This window comes from Spermophilus citellus (genome assembly GCF_964194105.1).
Source record: "Spermophilus citellus genome assembly, chromosome: 2".
Classification (NCBI taxonomy): Eukaryota; Metazoa; Chordata; class Mammalia; order Rodentia; family Sciuridae; genus Spermophilus; species Spermophilus citellus.
In genome coordinates this window covers 242480060-242497751 of record NC_138183.1, presented here as the reverse complement: position 1 = coordinate 242497751, position 17692 = coordinate 242480060, and positions in this window count along the sequence as shown.

The following is a 17692-nucleotide window of genomic DNA, read 5'->3' as shown; positions in this document are numbered from 1 at the left end:
AAGCTTCCTGGTCCCCTCCCCCATCTCCAGATTGGCTTCATATGAGGGTGGTATTTTCGTAAATGCCTCTTTTCCTCCGATCTGTTGAACAAGTCTTTTGCTGTCCTGTATTTAAAAAATGGCTAGTTGGTTTGATCAAAGAGTGGGCTCATTTTTTGTGAACACTCACTGTGTGTTGGGCAATTGGCCAGATGATGGGGTTAAAGCTGCTAAGAAGATGGCTGTGGACAAATCCATTATGGCGCTGACACTACCTCTGGTTGCCAGTCAGCTGACCTGGGGCCTCTTTCATTTAAGTAATACCTTAAGTCTTTATTGTGGGGGGAGCCCAAATAGAGTCATAGAATAACAAGCAGGAATTTCCACAGTTTCTGGAAATTTCCAGCATTCTCAAATTCTTCTTCCTGTTTGGTTCTAGAAAACTGCTCCTCCGGCCCTTCTTTCTCATGTTATGGGTATTTTGACCTTTCATGTTCTACAGTGTCTAGTGCAGAGTAACCTGGTAGCTACTGCATCAATATTCACCTACTGAATTGACTGAGGAAAATTCCATTTGCTTCCCCTCCCCCATTAGAGAAAGGAAAGGAGCGAATTTAGAAATAAAATCTTTCATCACATTGAAACAATGAATCCAACTGTAACTGAAGACTGTTGGCCTCAGAAAAGCAAAGTGAGCATCTTTCTTTTACTAACCGAAAAATGGTAGAAAACACTTGTTTCAGTGGAGACAATTATGAAAGATAATTATGAAAAGTGTTCAGTATAATTCAATTTTTAATGTTGACTAAAACAAATAAGAAAGGATGGTGATTTTCTTCCTTTACATGATACTAAGTTCATATTTACAATTAAAACCAATAATATGCCTGAAGAAAAATATATTATCGACAGTTTCCTTAAGGAATAGGATCTAGGCAAGAATACCTCATTGTCATGTGAAACTTCCTTTTTCCTATCTGTGAAATGGGATAGTAATAATGGCACCTAACTCATGGGGTTATTTCAGGCACAAGCAGTTATTAATAAAGCTACTCTGAAGAGTACACAGTGAGGACTACAGATAGGTTTGCTAAATAAAAAAAGTAAAATGAATAGCAGAGAACAGAATTGCTGAAATAGTTATGCATAAAGGAAAACCAATAAATTGTACCAAATGGCCAGAGAGGAGAAAAGGGAATGAGAAAAGGAAAATATCACATTTGCAGATGATTTTAATGCGTTCTTGTGTGAGATAAGTTGCCAAACCTACAGGAAGCCTTGATTCAAGAACATTATGATTGCATATAATATCCCCCTGTAAAAATGAGATTCAACGAGGTAGAAATGTTTTAAATGACTTTCTACTTTTAATCATTCTATGACTCATCGAAGGATTCTATGAATCCCAAAGTGGTGTTTCACGGTATACTATGTGCCATGAGAAAGATGAATGTTCTCAAATAAGTTTGAGAAGCAGTGAATTAAACAAAACAAAGCAAACTTACTCCTTGGAAGATTTCTCAGGGGCTTTAAAGTGTGAATGGTCACAAAGCAAATCATTAATGAGAGCATCGGGAAATGAAGGAAATAGAACACAGCTTTTCCTAAGCTCATTTTGGATCTCTGTTTTTCTTTCTTCTCTTCTTTTTCCCATTTTCCCTTTTCTTTCCCCTGATTTCACTCCTTCTCCTCTTCTTGCTTCTGTTTATCAGAGCTATTAATATTGGGAATAGTTTCTAGTGGGCCATGGTTTGGGAAATATTGAGCTCAGCTTAGACTATCCCTTGCTTAAACGTCTTAAGTGTCACTGGTTGGCTACTGTAGAGGTCATTTTTTTTTAATACTTAGCAAAGAGAACAATTACATGTGTAAATATCAACAAATCTACACTGAGACACTGGACTGGTTGGCCACTTCCCTTTGTAAAGTGGCTTTCTCCTCCTATACAGTAGTCTTGCCGGAGAATGAAAAGGAGTGAATTAGTTTTGAATTCCAGTGAAGTAGCTTCTAGAAAAGTAATGAATTATGAGATTTCATGACTTTTCAGGGCTCCATCCTTCCTTCTTTCTTTCATACTGGGAATTGAACCTAGAGGAGCTTTAACATTGAGCTACATCCCCAACCATTTTTATTTTTTATTTTAAGACAGGGTCTCTGTAAGTTGCTTAGGGTCTTGCTAAGTTGCTGAGGCTGGCCTCAAATTTGTGGTCCTCCTGCCTCAGCCTACCCAGCCACTGGAATTATAGGCATGCACTACTGCGCCCAGTGTTTAGGGTCTCTTTCAAATTAAGGAAACTGCAACTTTCAAGGACCACATTGAGAATGTGCACATAAACTAATCAGCGAGTTGTAGAAAATGAAATGAGTTGAAATATCATTTTCATTATTATGCTTTCCCGAACGCATGGTAAATTAGTCGTAACAGTGATAGAATACCTTTGATGACATGAGAATGAATTTAATCCGCCACAGAAGAAATTTATTCAGGGAAAATTATGAGACCTTAGTTGAGTGAACATAGAGGAAGAAATGGAAAGCTGATCTCTACTCTTATTGGGAAGGTTTAAGAATGGGAAAAATAACTCTCTTTCCACATTATCATAACTTAATGAGGCCTTTAGTGGAATCTGGTGAACTGGTAGTGAAAACCATCTGGGGAAAACCCAGGGATGTGTAGCTGGTGTTAACAAGGTGCTGCTGCTGCTGCTGCTGCTTCTGTTGGGAGATGCTTGAGAGTAAAGATGGTAGATTGACCTAACAACAAGATTACAAACTGTATCACAGTCTGAAAAATCACTCAATGGCCTTATTCAATACTTAGGTTTTGAAAAATGACCATGGATACCCTGTGCATTTCCCACGTCATTCCCCCTCTCAGAAGACAGAACTTGAAAAAAAAAAAAAAGGGAAATAAAACAACATTGAAAGTAATCTCGGAGTAAGACACATTATTAAGTTCCATATTTCATTTTCTCCACATTGTAAAAATTCCAAACGGTCCAAAGAAAGAAAGAAAACACAATAACAGAAAACTCACCAGGCAGAGAACAGAGCAGCACATTCATCCAAGCAGGGCAGAGAAGATGTCTTCCTGATGTTGGTGAAATGGACAGTGTGAAATGGTCAACATCTCTAGATGGCTCTTGTCAAACACAACACTAAGAGACAACAGGGTTTTACTGGGCAAGAAGTGATGAATTAAGAGAGAAAGGAAAGAAAGGCGATGCAAAAATGGATGTATACTTATGTATTTGAAATAATGCATGCAAAATATATAGAGAAATGCCACAAATGTAATTCTTACCAGAAGGGTCAGAAGAGGAGAGGTAAAGATGGAAGCAGAGGTTGAAGGTGTTACTTTGCTGGATTTGGAGGCAGAGGCAGGGGACAGGGCATGTGGGCAATCTCTAGAACTGGGACAACCCAGAAACAGCTTCTTTTAGAGCCTCCAGAAGAAATGTAGCCCTAATGATGGATTCGAGGCTTCTGATCTCCAGAACTGTGAGATGGTAAGTTTATTGTTAAAGTGTTTCAGTTTGTGGCTATGTGTGACAGTGGCAATAGGAATCTAATACAGTCCTCAAGATGACCACCTGCTTGTTGAGTTTGGGTAGAACATGTGAATATGATGGGGTGTCATTCCTCTGATTAGGCTACACATGAGTTGACTTCATGCTAGTCGGAACAGAAACTACCCAGGTGGGCCTTATGTAATTCGGTGAGCCTCTAAAGGGGCATAGCCTTCCAATGCGATTCTACAATATGTATAATCAGAAAAATGAGAAATTATATCCCATCTATGTATGATATATCAAAGCATATAAGTGCTTTCTTTCTACTGTCATGTATAACTAATTAAAATAAATTTAAAAAATTTAAAAAAAAAGAATTAGAAAGAAAAAGAAAAACAGCTAATTAGAACCAGAGCCAGTATTTGAGCTGTGCATGGAACAGAGTAGATATTCAACACTTTTCTTTTTTAATTATAGAGGTAATGAATGCCCCCCGCCCCCCGAAAAAAAGGGCATGGCCTTTCTGAAAAGGTATTTGACTCAAGGGATATCCTCCTTAGCTAGCTCTGAGAGTAAAAGGGGGCACATGGGAAGGACTCAAGTTCTTTTCAAGAGTGACCTCTATTTGCTAAGATTGATGATCCCTGGCCAATGGTTAGTAAGAAAACAGGAACCTCGTTTCTACAATTGCAAGGATCTGAACTCTGCCAACAACTTGGATATGTTTAGAAGATGACCAAGCCTAAGCTTCAGATAAGCATGCAGCAGCCCAAAAGCTTGATCACAGCCTGGTGATACCCTGGGTATCAAACCCAACTATGTTGGGCCAGGACTTCTGACCTGCAAAGCTATGAGCTAATAAATAGGTGCTGCTTTAAGCCATTCTTTGTGGTAATTTTTTACACAAGGGAGAGCTAATACAACCAGGCGGAAAGGTGCACAGCGTTGCTAGCAGTTGAATCCATGAAAATAGAAAGCACAGGGCTGGGGTTGTAGCTCAGTGGTAGAGTGCTTTCCTTGCATGTGGAAGGCACTGGGTTCGATCCTCAGCACCACATTTAAAAAAAAAAGTCATTGTGTCCCACTATAACTAAAAAATATTAAAAAAATAAAATAGAAAGCATAATATGTTAAGTTAGTAACAAAATCTACCTGTAAAAATTCCTGAGCTGGGTATGGGGAATCAGATCATCTACACCCTTGGAGGTGCTGTGAATTGGTGTAGTCCCTCTTAGGAAATTGCTTGTCCCTTTGACCTGGCAATTAGAGATTAGTTCATTATAAAATATTCATCGTATGGGTATTTATGATGATTAAAAGGTGGAGATAATATAAATGTCCAGCATTCAGCAACAGAGGGTACAAAGCAAACATATTATTAATATAAAAGAAATATTAAGGATAACATTATTAATAGTAGCATCCTGGTGAGTGATATTGTGAGGAAGCCTGAAAATCCCAGTAACAAAGTAACTCTGAGCAAAAATGCATTCCCAGGCACTGGCTGTGTGCCCCCAGGCTCATGAAATCCTTACCATTCAAGTCCCTCATCTCTAAAATGGGTCTTACTTACCAGGATATATAAATAACTCAAAAAACTTAACACCAAATAAACAAATAACCCAATCAATAAATGGGCAAAGGAACTGAACAGGCACTTCACAGAAGAAGAAATACAAATGGTCAACAAATACATGAAAAAATGGTCAACATCTCTAGTAATTAGAGAAATGCAAATTAAAACTACACTGAGATTCCTTCTCACTTTAGTCAGAATGGCAATTATCAAGAATACAATTAATAAATGTTGGTGAGGATGTGGGGAAAAAGATTCATTCATACATTGCTGATGGGACTGCAAAGTGGTGCAACCACTATGGAAAGCAGTATGGAGATTCCTCAGAAAACCTGAGATTGAACCACCTTTGACCTAGTTATCTCACTCCTTGGTTTATACCCAAAGGACTGAAAATCAGCATACTACAGTGATGCAGCCACATGAATGTTTATAGCAACTCAATTCACAATAGGTAAGCTGTGGGACCAATCTAGGTGTCCTTTACCAGATGAATGGATAAAGAAAATGTGGCTTATATACACATGTGGGAATAGGAGAGACAGTAGGATGAACTGGACATAACTTTCCTGTGTTCATATGTGAGTACACAACCAATGTAATTCCACATCATGTACAATTACAAGAATGGGAAATTATACTACATGTATGTATATGTCAAAATACACTGTACTGTCATGTACATCTAAAAAGACCAAAGGAAAAAAAATGGACATGATCTTAACCAGTTCCTCCAAGGGCCACTGAGAGTTTTGAAAGAGGCAATATCTGGTACAGTTCTTGGTCCTTTATAAAAGCTCAATGACCTGGCCATTCCTATTAGTGTCATTACATGAGAGTGAATTGAATGCCTTCTGTTTCCAACTCTGAAATGTTGTGAGTGAATCTGGGAGGCAGGATTATATGTCGGGAAGCTACATAACACATTAGTTATGAGCATGGCCTTTGGAGCAACAATAATAATAGTCATAGTGACAAAATACCCTGACATGGGGTTATTAATTAATTAACCCACACAAAGCATTTAGCATAGCATCTGGCACAGGTCAATTCTTCTTTTTAATATTATTATTATTATTATTTTGGGAAGGAGTTGGTAGAGGCAAGCATGGAGCTACCACTCAAATAACAGCACTTATTCTTCAGGCAATGATCGCAGGTTGTCTTTTTTTCTTGTGGTCAGTTCATACTCTCTTTCTGCTCCTTGGTTCCTAGATCCCTTGTCCTGTTCTTGAGCTTTCTGATGTTTTCTTCCTGCAGCTGCTTGACGATCTTCCACGTCAATCCTCTGGCATTGGCTGTGACATCCTGCATGCATCCTGTGCACTTCAGAGACACATGTGTGCATGCATGTGGGTATGCACATGTGTGTGTAAGTGTGTGTGCATGCCTGAGTGCCACATAGTGTGCATGGGTGCATGGGGACATGTGAATGTATTCACACTGTGTGTGTGTGCAAGGGAGCATGCAGAGAGGTGGGTGAAAATCTCAGGATTGCCTGTCTCAAGATCAGATGCATTCATATATGATGCGATTGACAGGGGTCTCCTGTTCTATTCCCAGTCCTGGCTGCCTTCCCTGTTGGGAGGTATGGAGAGAAATGAAAGGTGGGTGGAGGGAACCTCCTTTGTCACCCAATATTCTCTTGGTCAAATCTTTCTCAGAGTCATTGCTGTTGACCCGCAAGCCCCAGGTAGTTACTAGACTTAGAATTGTCTCCATTGGCAAAAAATCTGAGTTGCTGATTATTAGGTATTATCACTCACTTCTAGCATGGTTGGAGGTAGAAACAGCAGATGCCGTCACTTTGAGGTCCTGGAGCACAAACATCTTGCTATGTGTAGAGAGAGATACTGGGGGCCACAGAAAACAGACACTTCCTTAGCTTCTCAGAAATACCACGGGGCAGAAAGGGAAGAGGATAAAGAGAGAATGATTCAAATTCATTCTTTTTTTTTTTTTTTTTTTTGGTACTGGGGATTGAACCTAGGGGTGATTAACCACTGAGCCACATCCCCAGCCATTTTTAATTTTTTTATTTTGAGACAGGGTCTTGCTAAGTTACCTAGGGCTTCACTAAGTTGTTGAGGTTGTCTTTGAACTCAAGATCTTCCTGCCTCAGCCACCCAAGTTGCTGGAATTACAGATGTGCGCCACCATGCCTGGCTTATCCATATGTTCAACACACACTTAATGAGAACCTATTATATGCCAAGCCCATCTGAGGTATATATACAATGTCCAGAATTACAGGGCCAATATATATTCTGATTGCTTAGTATCCTTGATGCTGGGTTGTTAAATATTTTGATTACCCCTCCTGTTTAGCAATGAACAAAACAAAGTGGTGCTCATTTCTGTTTGAAGGCAGACAATAAACACACAAGTAAGCACACGAATATTTGACAGATCATAAATGCTGTGGAGAAAAATGAATCAGGGTATGAGGGCAGAGGTTAAATAATTTGCCTGAGATTTCATGGCTAATAAGAGGTGGAACTGGGACTTGCTAAATTTGAAGGCTGACTACTTGACCTGTATACATGTAGGCTCTGGTAGGGGGACCGGGAGCAGCTGTCCATGCATCTCATTTGTATCCTTACCTAAGGGGAAGTCAGAAAGAGACTTTTTCATAAGTTAGTTATTAAATATTTATTAAGCCCCTACTGTGCACCAGACAACATGCTGAGCTTTGGAGATGCAGCCAGCAACAAAGCAGATAAAGTCTCTGCTCAGGGAGGAGGGAAGCAGGAAGACAGATTTTTGTCACTGCAAGGGTACAAAGTGCTGTAAAGGGAGAATACAGGGCAACATAGGAAGAGAAAGCAAGGCTGTTCTATGGGAAATAAAATCAGTTTGTTGAAGGCTTACCTGTATTCCCACGTTTTGAAGGGTAGCATCATTCAAAATAACCAAGATATGGAACCAATCTAAGAGTCCATTAATAGAAGAATGGCTAAACAGAATGCCATACCACACACACACACACACACACACACACACACACACACACACACACACACTGAATTCTACTCAACCTTAAAAAAAAAGAAGGAAATTCTTTGAAACAACATGGATGAAACTGGAGGACATTACGCTAATTGGAATGAGCCAAGCATAGACGAATACTGCATGACCTCAGTTATGTGTGTCATGCGGAAAAGTCAAGTTTACAGAAGCAGAGAGGAGAAGGGTCAGGACGGTAGACAGGAAGATGTTGGTCAAAGTGTACAAAGTTTCGATTAGATAACGGTGAATAGATTCTGGAGATCTATTCAGCATGGTGAGTATGATTAATAATAATGCACACTTGGAATTGCTAAGGGAGTAGATCTTCAGTGTTCTCACCAGGAAAAATTAGTTTATTTTATAATGAATTTGTTAACCAGCTTGATTTCATCACTTTACAGTGTGTACATGTATCCAAACATCATGATATGCATGACGAGTACATACAATCTCTAAATAAAAGTGATGGGAGAAGATGTCCCCAGGAAAGCCAGGTATTTGCTGAGTGTATTTGCTCTGAGCTCCTCTTTGGCCCTGAGGTGTGGTGTCTGTCCTAAGTGCATTGATCTCACAAAGCACCCTCTTGTCTGGCTCCTTTGTGGGTGTCTGACAAGGCTGGGCCCTCTCCAGCTGCTTCCACTTAGGATTCTGATGCTGTCCAGAGGTGCCCAGCAGTCCCTCGACTCCATGGGCAGACCACTGACCTGGTCCCGTTCCCAGCTACGGGCTCTGAGTCATGCCTCTCCATCATTTGCTTAGTTCAGGCGCCTTCTTCCAGGCATGCTCAGGACTGTGGGAAGAGGATGGTGGGAGGGAGCCCATCTCCTGCCCTGGGATTTTCGGCAAAGGAGAGTTTCAGGGACTACAGAAGAGGAGGTGAGAGGCAGGAATTGGGAAGAGCAGCAGGCTTCCTTCTGAGGCGGTTGGGAAGTGGGACCTATTTATAGGAGGAATTTCAATAAGTCTTGCCAATCGGAACTTTGCCTGGAAATACCCTGGCACTAAATGAGGTCATACCCACCTCTGTGACCCAGGCCCTTCTCTCTCTCTCTCTCTCTCTTACCTGTTCACATAGATAAAGGTGCACTGTCTGTCTCTTAGATTAGGCACAGAAAAGCAGTCCCATGTGGGGTGACTTGTTCCTGCCTGTGGCTGTGAGGCCACCATTGCTGATTTGTTCCTTTCCTGTCATTATCTCTCTTGCCAGGCATTGCTGGATCGGAACCACAAGCTCTTGGTTGGAGCTGTCGCTGTCACTTTCTGGCCCCCTGCCCCTGGGAAGTTGATGCATAGCTAATATTTATTGAGCTCCTTTTGGAGCCAGACGTGAGGTTAAGTACTGCACGTGGAATGTTTTGTCTTATTCTTAGGGCAGCCCTGCAGAGGATGATGTTTCTTTTTCCTTTGTTTTTAAATCACAATTTTATAAAAGAAGTCACTGAGCTCCAGATAAATTGGGCAATTTGCTGAAGGAAATAGGTAGCTGGTGGAAAAGCTTATGACTGTCACTCATCAAACATTTACCTTGTGCTCAGTGTTTAACCTGTGCCATCTTTTAAAATGTCTGCAATAAGCTGGGTGTGGTGGTGCATGCCTGTCATTCTAGAGACTCAGGAAGCTAAGGCAGGAGGATTGCAAGTTCAAGGCCAGCCTCAGCAACTTGGTGAGACCCTGTCTCAAAAAAAAAAAAAAAAGTGCTGGGCGTGTGGCTCAGTAGTAAAGTGTTTCTGGGTTAGATCCCCAGGAGGGAGGGAGAGAGAGAGAGTGGGGGTGGGGGGTGGGGATATGAAAGCAATTAGGGAAGACACCTGACTGGGGCTGAGAGGAGCAGAGAAGACAGGGGGGGGGGGCTACAGTGATGTCCTCTTTTGCCCCATGTTGTGTGGGCATTGCTATTATCCCACCACTGAAAGCCACCGGTGCTTACTGTACCTTAGGCATGGAGCCAAATCCTTTATGTCATTCAAGCCCCATCTTGCCCCACATTTTACAGTCGCAAAAAAAGGCAATGAGGTAGGGTATTTCCAGGTCTCCTACTTTGTTAATGGCAGAGCCAGATTCTGACTGGTCTATGTGCCTCCTAACAAACCTCTTGCAGGGAGGGCAAGGTGGAGCTGCACAAAACACTCCCTGCCGTCCACCTAGGCAGAGAAGCTGGGGACAGTGGAAGGGAGGTGGGGACCTGTTAGGAGCAGAACGGAAGGAATTGACTTCTTGCCCATTCTTTTATTTGGTTTTCTCTCAGGGAGGGGCTCTGGGGCTAAGATGTCTTTGCCTGAGAGACACTTTTGGCCTGGAGAGCGGAGAGGGGCCAGCCCATTGTGGACTGGAGGAGGGGGAGGGCTGGGGTCTTTGGGCTGCCCCAGGTTCTGAATCCAGAAGAGAGCAGCTGCCCAAGGATGCACTGTGCTGTCCTCAGTGTGGCTGCAGCAGGAAGCCACACCTACAGCTATAGTGTAGCCTTTATGAGGGCAACATGGGATCAAGGTCAAGAATTGGTCCATCCAGGGAGGACCAAGCTCAACCGGCCGCATGAGGTTGAAGGATGGTGGCCCTAAGAATGAGAATCAACACCTCCCCATGCTGGGCAGCCCAGGGTAGGGGTCCTGAGCTGAGAAATCGGGCGGCACTTGACTCTCCTTTAAATTCTCTGTCAGATCTTGGGGCAAGTCACATCCCCTCCCAGGTCTTTAGTTTCTTTATCTAGTAACATGGGGCATTTGGACCAGATGGGTTATGCATGGTTGGGTTGACTGTAGAGTTCCAATAAGGACAATGACTAAGCATTTGCCATGTTTTGACATGATATTTAATCCTTTTCTCTTCTTTAATGGGATGATTCCCTTTGGTCTGACTGCTTGGCTCAGAAGTCTCAGGTCCCAGACCCTACATCAATAGGAAGCTGGAGAGAGGGTGGAGGTCTTCCTACTACCATAGAGAAGTAGGATCTAGAAGGGCCGGGGTGATGGAGCAGCCACTGCCTGGATCCCAGAATAGCTGCAGCCCTTCTGGTATCTGTCATGCTGGCTGCAAGCTCCCCTTCCCATTGGCTGCTCCCTATCCTGCTGTCTGGCAGGCACTGCTTTCCAGGTTTTTGTGGCTCAGGCTAAGCAGCCCTCTTTGCACACTATAGCATGCTGGCTTCTTGCTCCAAGTGTCCAGGATCATAATAGCAACTCTCCTCTGGTTCCCTCACTTTACCTTCTTGATGGTGAGGACACAGAGGTGGTTTGGGACACCGTAAAGAGGCTGAGAGTTGGTGCCAGGCCTCATAAGTCCTTTTACCAACTCACCACGGGACTGGGCACACATCTAAACATCTCTGTTGACTTCAGTAGTGTCACCTGAAGGACAGGTACAATCGGGCTATTGTTCTGCTGTTGACCAAGGTGGTCTTCTCAGTGGTTTGCAGCAGGGGTCCCTCTGCCTGGCTGGAGAACACACCATGCTAGTTGGATATTTTGAATATGACTCTTAGTCATTTACAAGAACCGATGTTAAAATTCAGTGGGATAAATAAAGAATGGAAGCAAGTGCTCTGAGTTCCCTGAAGCTCTAGTCGGTTGTCTAATGTGTGGTCTTCCCAGGATCCATTTGCTTTTCCTCTCTCGGAGACAGATTGCATCCTGATTTTCCACTCTTATTCTTAACCATTTGTTTCCGATGGGGTGTGCTCCAAGTCTGCATGTGACCCATGCCTGGTCACACGAGCCTTTCTTGCTCAGATCACAGTGATAGATGAGGATGAATCAAATGCAAAAGGCCTCATTAGAGCCAGTCCTGGGGCGGGACCCAGTCAGACATGACCACTAAGAACGCACTTCCCAGGTGGCTCAGTTAGACCAATTGGATCGTCTCTCTTTGCACGTTCTCGTGGGGGAAGGTCCTTCTTTAAGTTACCAGTGAAAAGGATGTGAGTCATGGCTCCTCCTTCCTTCCCTGTCTGGGTGGAAGAGAATGGAACTAAGCAAAAACAAAGACAGGAGATGGAGAGGAGAGGGGAGAGAGTCCTGGCTCTCTCTGGTCTCTAATGCCCCCATTGCTATAGCTCCTCCTTTAAGCATAGAGAAAAGTAGAGAGTGGCAAGGTGCAGGGCACACTTTCACAGTTTTACCTTGGTTTTCAGGGTAGTCTTTTCTATTAAGATTAATGTGATCTTAGGACGAAGTGTGTCCTATAAATACACAGGGGAAGGGGATTCTAGGCAGAGGGAATAGAAAGTAGGAAGGTAGGAGGGAGTTAGGGATCTTCAGTAAAAGCAAGTGCACTGACTGTGACTGGAGCTAAGTGAGAAGGAATAACTTATCCTAGATCTCTCTTATCTAACACTCTCTGCCCAGACTGGACTTGCAGCTTTACTGGAATTGGTACCTGTAGGTGCTAAGGTCTAGACATTTCAGAGTCCAACACCGAGGCTGACTCTTAATTCTCTCCCTGTCTTTACCAAAGGAGCATGACCTCCCCTTAATAAGTGTCCTCTCATAACTCACTTAGGATCTATTATAAACTTTCTATAGAGATACAGATAGGGGGAACAACTCCTTGGAGACAGAAGAGCGTCAACGGGAGGATTCCTTTCATTACAATTGCCGAGGTGTGACATTTCATGAACACATGCCAATTTTGTTCCCTGTGTGTTTGTTCCTTTCTTCATTCATTTAACAAGAATTTATTGACTGTCTGATATCTGCCAAGGTATACAGAAAGGCACTGAATATACAAAAATGAATCAGTCACGGTTTCTGCTTTCAAGGATCTCAGCCTGGGGTGGGTGTGGAGGAGGCAGCCACGTAAACAGATAATTAAAGGGAGACACGCCAGGTGCAGAATGAGGCTGGGATGGGGTGCCACCCACGGGAGGTCTGGGGAGGGAGGGACGGTTTTATGGAGAAGAGTCAGGGTGGTCGATGCAGAGGACCTGACCTCTGAGCTGCACATTGCAGATGGAGGGAAGTTTGACCAGTGGAGAGTAGCGGGAGGGACCCAGATGTTCAGAACGTGCAGATGTGTATTAAGAACATGCTGTCATGGGCAGGGAGGGGGTTAGGCAATGGCGCACCTTGAGTGAAGAGGGTTTGGGAACCTGGAGTTGGTAGGTGGAAGAGAGGGGGTGGGTGAGGTCAACCTAGATGCCCTGGATATTTAGACTTGGTTCTGTTGCTTTGGATAATCCTTAGGGATTTCTAAGTAAGGAGGTAATGGAAATAAATTAGACTGTTAAGTAATAATATATTTTAATATAATACAAAAATATGACAGCAGAACATAATGTAATACATAACAGTGGTGGGATTGGGCTGAAGAATGAGTGGTCAGTTGTTTGTGTTGGGACAGGCTGCCAAGCTCAGATGCCAATAGGAGCTAGGCAGGTAACACAGGAGACCAGGGAACAAGGTCCACAGGACACGTGGTCCTCTGCTGTCTTCAGAGGGCAGTGGCTACTCCATGCAGGCAATTGTTGTCCCATTGGGAGCTCAGGTCCAGAGTTGCCAAAGCTCCTGTTCTCCAGAGCAGCTGGAGACCCAGATCCTTATGTAAAAATCTCACCATTTTTAAATGTTGGCAAGTAACTGGAATTCTTCAAAACGCTGTGTGGGCCAAGTGTAACACATCTGCCAGCCTGATCTGTCTGTGGGCCACTGGTTTGTAACTTCTGAGGTGAGAAAAGAGTTTTCTTTCTTCAAAAGAGAGATCGAAATGATTTGGGATGCAAGGATTTGAGTCTGGAATGGCTTTCTTTGGCTCTTGTTCTATCAAATTCCTAATAATTCCTTAAGGGTCCGTTTGATTTTTCTCTGTGAAGTTCTCCCCGTCACCCTGACCCCTGCCATCCCAAATAACCCAAGCATTCATCACACTTTGTGTCCCCCACATCTTTTATAGGATACCTAAGGGGAAAGTAAAAGCAAAGGATATGAAGCGTGAGAGAAGTTGGGGACAGAAAAGCCTTGGAACTGCTGGCTGATGGACAGACTCCAGATCTGTAGAAATGGATGGAACTCACAGTCCAGGTCCTCATGGGAAGAAGCAGGCTGGATCTGACAGGAAAGAAGAAATGCTCTGTATGTGGGCTCGAGGTTCTTCCAGACTTGATTCTTGAGCAGGGCTGTGTATCACTCTCGGTAATGACATCTGCCCTCAGATACTGCTGATCCTGAGTCCCAGAGCACTGACCTGGGAGTCGTCCGTGGAGGGATTTAGCATACGGGGGTGGACTGGACATCTGCTGTTTTCATTGTCCAACTTGCTTTCATCCTTTTTCTTGGCTTCTTTAGAGATCCATCCCCCTCAACCCCCGCCTCCTCCAACTTTCAGCCCATGGACTCAAGGGCTGAGCGTGTGACCCAGATGTGGCTCATCCTCTGGACACAGATGGTCACATAATTTGATGACAGCTGGTAAGACTCCGGTTCAGGACCTTCCTTGAATTGTTGAGGGATAAATAGTCTCACTTTCCTGCTGGGTTTGAACCCGGGATGGTACAGGTCTAGAAGCTGCTGGCAGCTACCACATTAGCCTATGAAGGAAGCCAGTATGGGCAGCAGGACAGTGAGAGATGGCGTTTGGTGCGGTGGCGCACGCCTGTAATCCCAGTGGCTCGGGCTGCTGAGGCAGGAGGATCGCAAGTTCAAAGCCATCCTCAGCAACTTATCCAGGTCCTAGGGAACTAAGCAAGACCCTGTCTCTAAATAAAATATAAAAAGGGCTGGGGATATTACTCGGTGGTTAAGCACCCCTGGGTACTAGGAAAAAAAAGTGAGGGTTGGGGGTACAGATGGTACCACGTGAGCTGCTAAATCAATACTAGATTTTTTTTTTCTTATTTAGTAAAACTTCCCCCTTAAACCAGTTTGAGTTATGCTTTCTTTTGTCAGGTGCCACCGAAAGAAATCCTTCAACCTCAGTGACAGGCATGAAGACTGATCCCTCCTGTGAACCGTTCTTGACAGTTTGCAAAGCATTTTTGCACTGATTGCCTTAATTCTCTCCACTCTTCCGAGAAGCAGGCAAAGCAGGAATTGTCACTCCCATTACACAGAGACGGCAGTGAGGGCCAGTGAGCCCAGGGTCCACAGCCAGGCAGTAGGAATGCCACAATGAGAATCCTGGCTCTAGAGTTTCACTGCACTGATAATGTTGTGCTAAATTGAACTCCAGTGATGTCGAACTAAATTACCCTGAAGTACCCCTGGAAATAGCCTCTTAGAGTCATAATTCATGCTGGGTAATTACAAAATAACTTTCTTCTTATTATTTCTCTACTTATGTACCTCCAAGGGAAGGGCTGGTGATAAATGTCAGGGTTGGGACAATTTAGATAATTATTTGGATATCTGGCTGATGGATCCTTTTTTCACAGTGCTACTATCTGTCTGCTTTTACCTCTGCTTGATAATCAACCAAATGGAGACCTTCCATTTCACGTCCCCCACCTAGACAAATTATTTTGTAAAGAAGTTGCTGAGATATTTCCTCATGCTCCATTTTTTTGAGTGATCTCACCACCCCGATTCCTGTTCACCTGTCAGTTCTTGGCTTCAACACTACTGATGCAGAGTGGTCTTACATTATAAGAAATCAATTTTTTTCTCCTCCCTCATCTTCAATTTTGTTCACTTTAGGCTGGTGTTATATGCTTGTTGCTTTCTACATGTTATGGTTTAGATATTAGGTGTTCCCCAAGAGCTCATGGGTGACACAATGCAAGAAGGCTTAGAGGGAAATGATTGGGTTAGGAGAGCCTTCACCCAACCAGTGAATCAATCCTCTGATAGGGATTAACTGGGTGGTAACCATAGGCAGGTAGCAGGTGGCTTGAGCAGATGGGTCATTGAAGGTGTTGCTTCAGGGTATGTATTTTGTCCCTGGAGAGCAGAGTCTCTCTCTCTCTCTGCTTCCTGCTGTGATGTCTTGAGCTACTTTCCCCGCATCACACTCTTTTGCCATGATGTTCTGCCTCACCTCAAGCCCCAAGGAATGGAGTCAGCCTGAGACTTCTGAAACTGTGAGCCCCAAATAAACTTTTCCTCCTCTGATTTTTCTGTCAGGTCTTTGGTTGCCACAATGAAAAAGCTGACAAAAACACCACAATTTCAATTTAAAATTTTACTATAATAATTTTTCTTTCTTTTTGATTGAATGTCCATTGGTTTGTGTCGCTTCTTTATCACTCAGTGCCTGGCATATGGTTGGTACTCATTGGATATTTGTTGGCATAAACTGGTGGATGAATGGCTCATCTGAGAGTGTCCAAGGAAAGGTGGCCTGTGAGCCACGAGAAACTGGGGGCAGAGAGAGACCTCTGTTCTAGATTGATGAGTATCCTTAGTTAGGCTGGAGGGAGTGTGGGGAGGAGGTACACCTGAGAAACCAGGAGCCCCCTAGGGAATACATAGCAGAGAGGAGAAGCCAGGATTGTGCCCTAGTGCATGGAAGAAGGAAGGAGAATCCAGGGCGTGGAGTAGGGATGGCTGGACACCAGCAGAATCCTGGGCAGCAACCATATCCGAGAATTCTGCCTGGGCAGGAGGGGGGCTCAGGAGGAAGAGAAGAGGGGCTGACAACAGCGTTCCATACCTCCCCACAGTGCCAGAGCAGCTGATTCACACCTGACTTACTTTTCCATTTATTTTCACTCTGATTGTAGCAGTTGGCAGCTTTCCAAGTAGCAGTGTGATTTTTTGTTTGCTGCCTGCAATTCCCACCTCTCTAGGTTAGCAGGCACGAGTCCTCTGACCTTGCTGGTGAATGTGGCACCTCTCATTTTAGCTGTTTGCAAATGTCAGCTGAGATGCTGCACACCCTCTCCGCTGAATCTTTCAGAATATGCAAAAGAGCCCAGATACACACACACATACACACACACACACACACACCACAATGGTTTACTCCCCACATTCTCTGCTCCTTCTGGAAGCAAGGGCACCACCTGCCAGAGGGTCACCTCTTTGGAGATGTTTATCAGGCTTTGAGGCTCTACTGATAAAGGGAACACGAAGTGATTTTGACAGAGAATCATAAGTCTAAGGAACTAATAACATGGAAAGGCAAAGCTGTCGTCTTCCTAGGGGATATTCTCTAGAATTCTGGGAGCTGAATAATCACACTCTGGTGAGTGACACACACCTGGGTCCCTTCTTACCTTTGGAAGGGACAAGTCTTTTATAGTCAGACACAGGTTTAGGATAGCTGTAACTATAAATAGCTGCTCGTTTGGAGTTCTTAAAGTGGGCCCGGCACTTAGGCCTTTTATATATATGCATCTTACTTAGTGTTCCCTGGAATCCTATTAGATCCTTATTATTGACTCCACTTTACAGATGAGAAAACTGAGACTCAGAAAGGTGCAGTGGCTTGCTGAAGGTCACAAAGATGTGCTTCATGGAGCTGGGAATCAAACTCAGGTAGTGGCTTTTATCAGGACTCCAGCCAGTTGGTGGAGGCAACTAGATTCAGAAAATCACTAGGCACTAGCTCTGCTGGTTACCAGATGGGGACTGTCAGTGTCTGTCATGTAACAGGCTCATGGAGGCTTGTCCTGTGCCTGAATGCTGGACAGTGGCCAGTTGGAAAGGGGTGCCAGTTTGTAGTTCTCGGAGCCCAATGGGTAGACTTC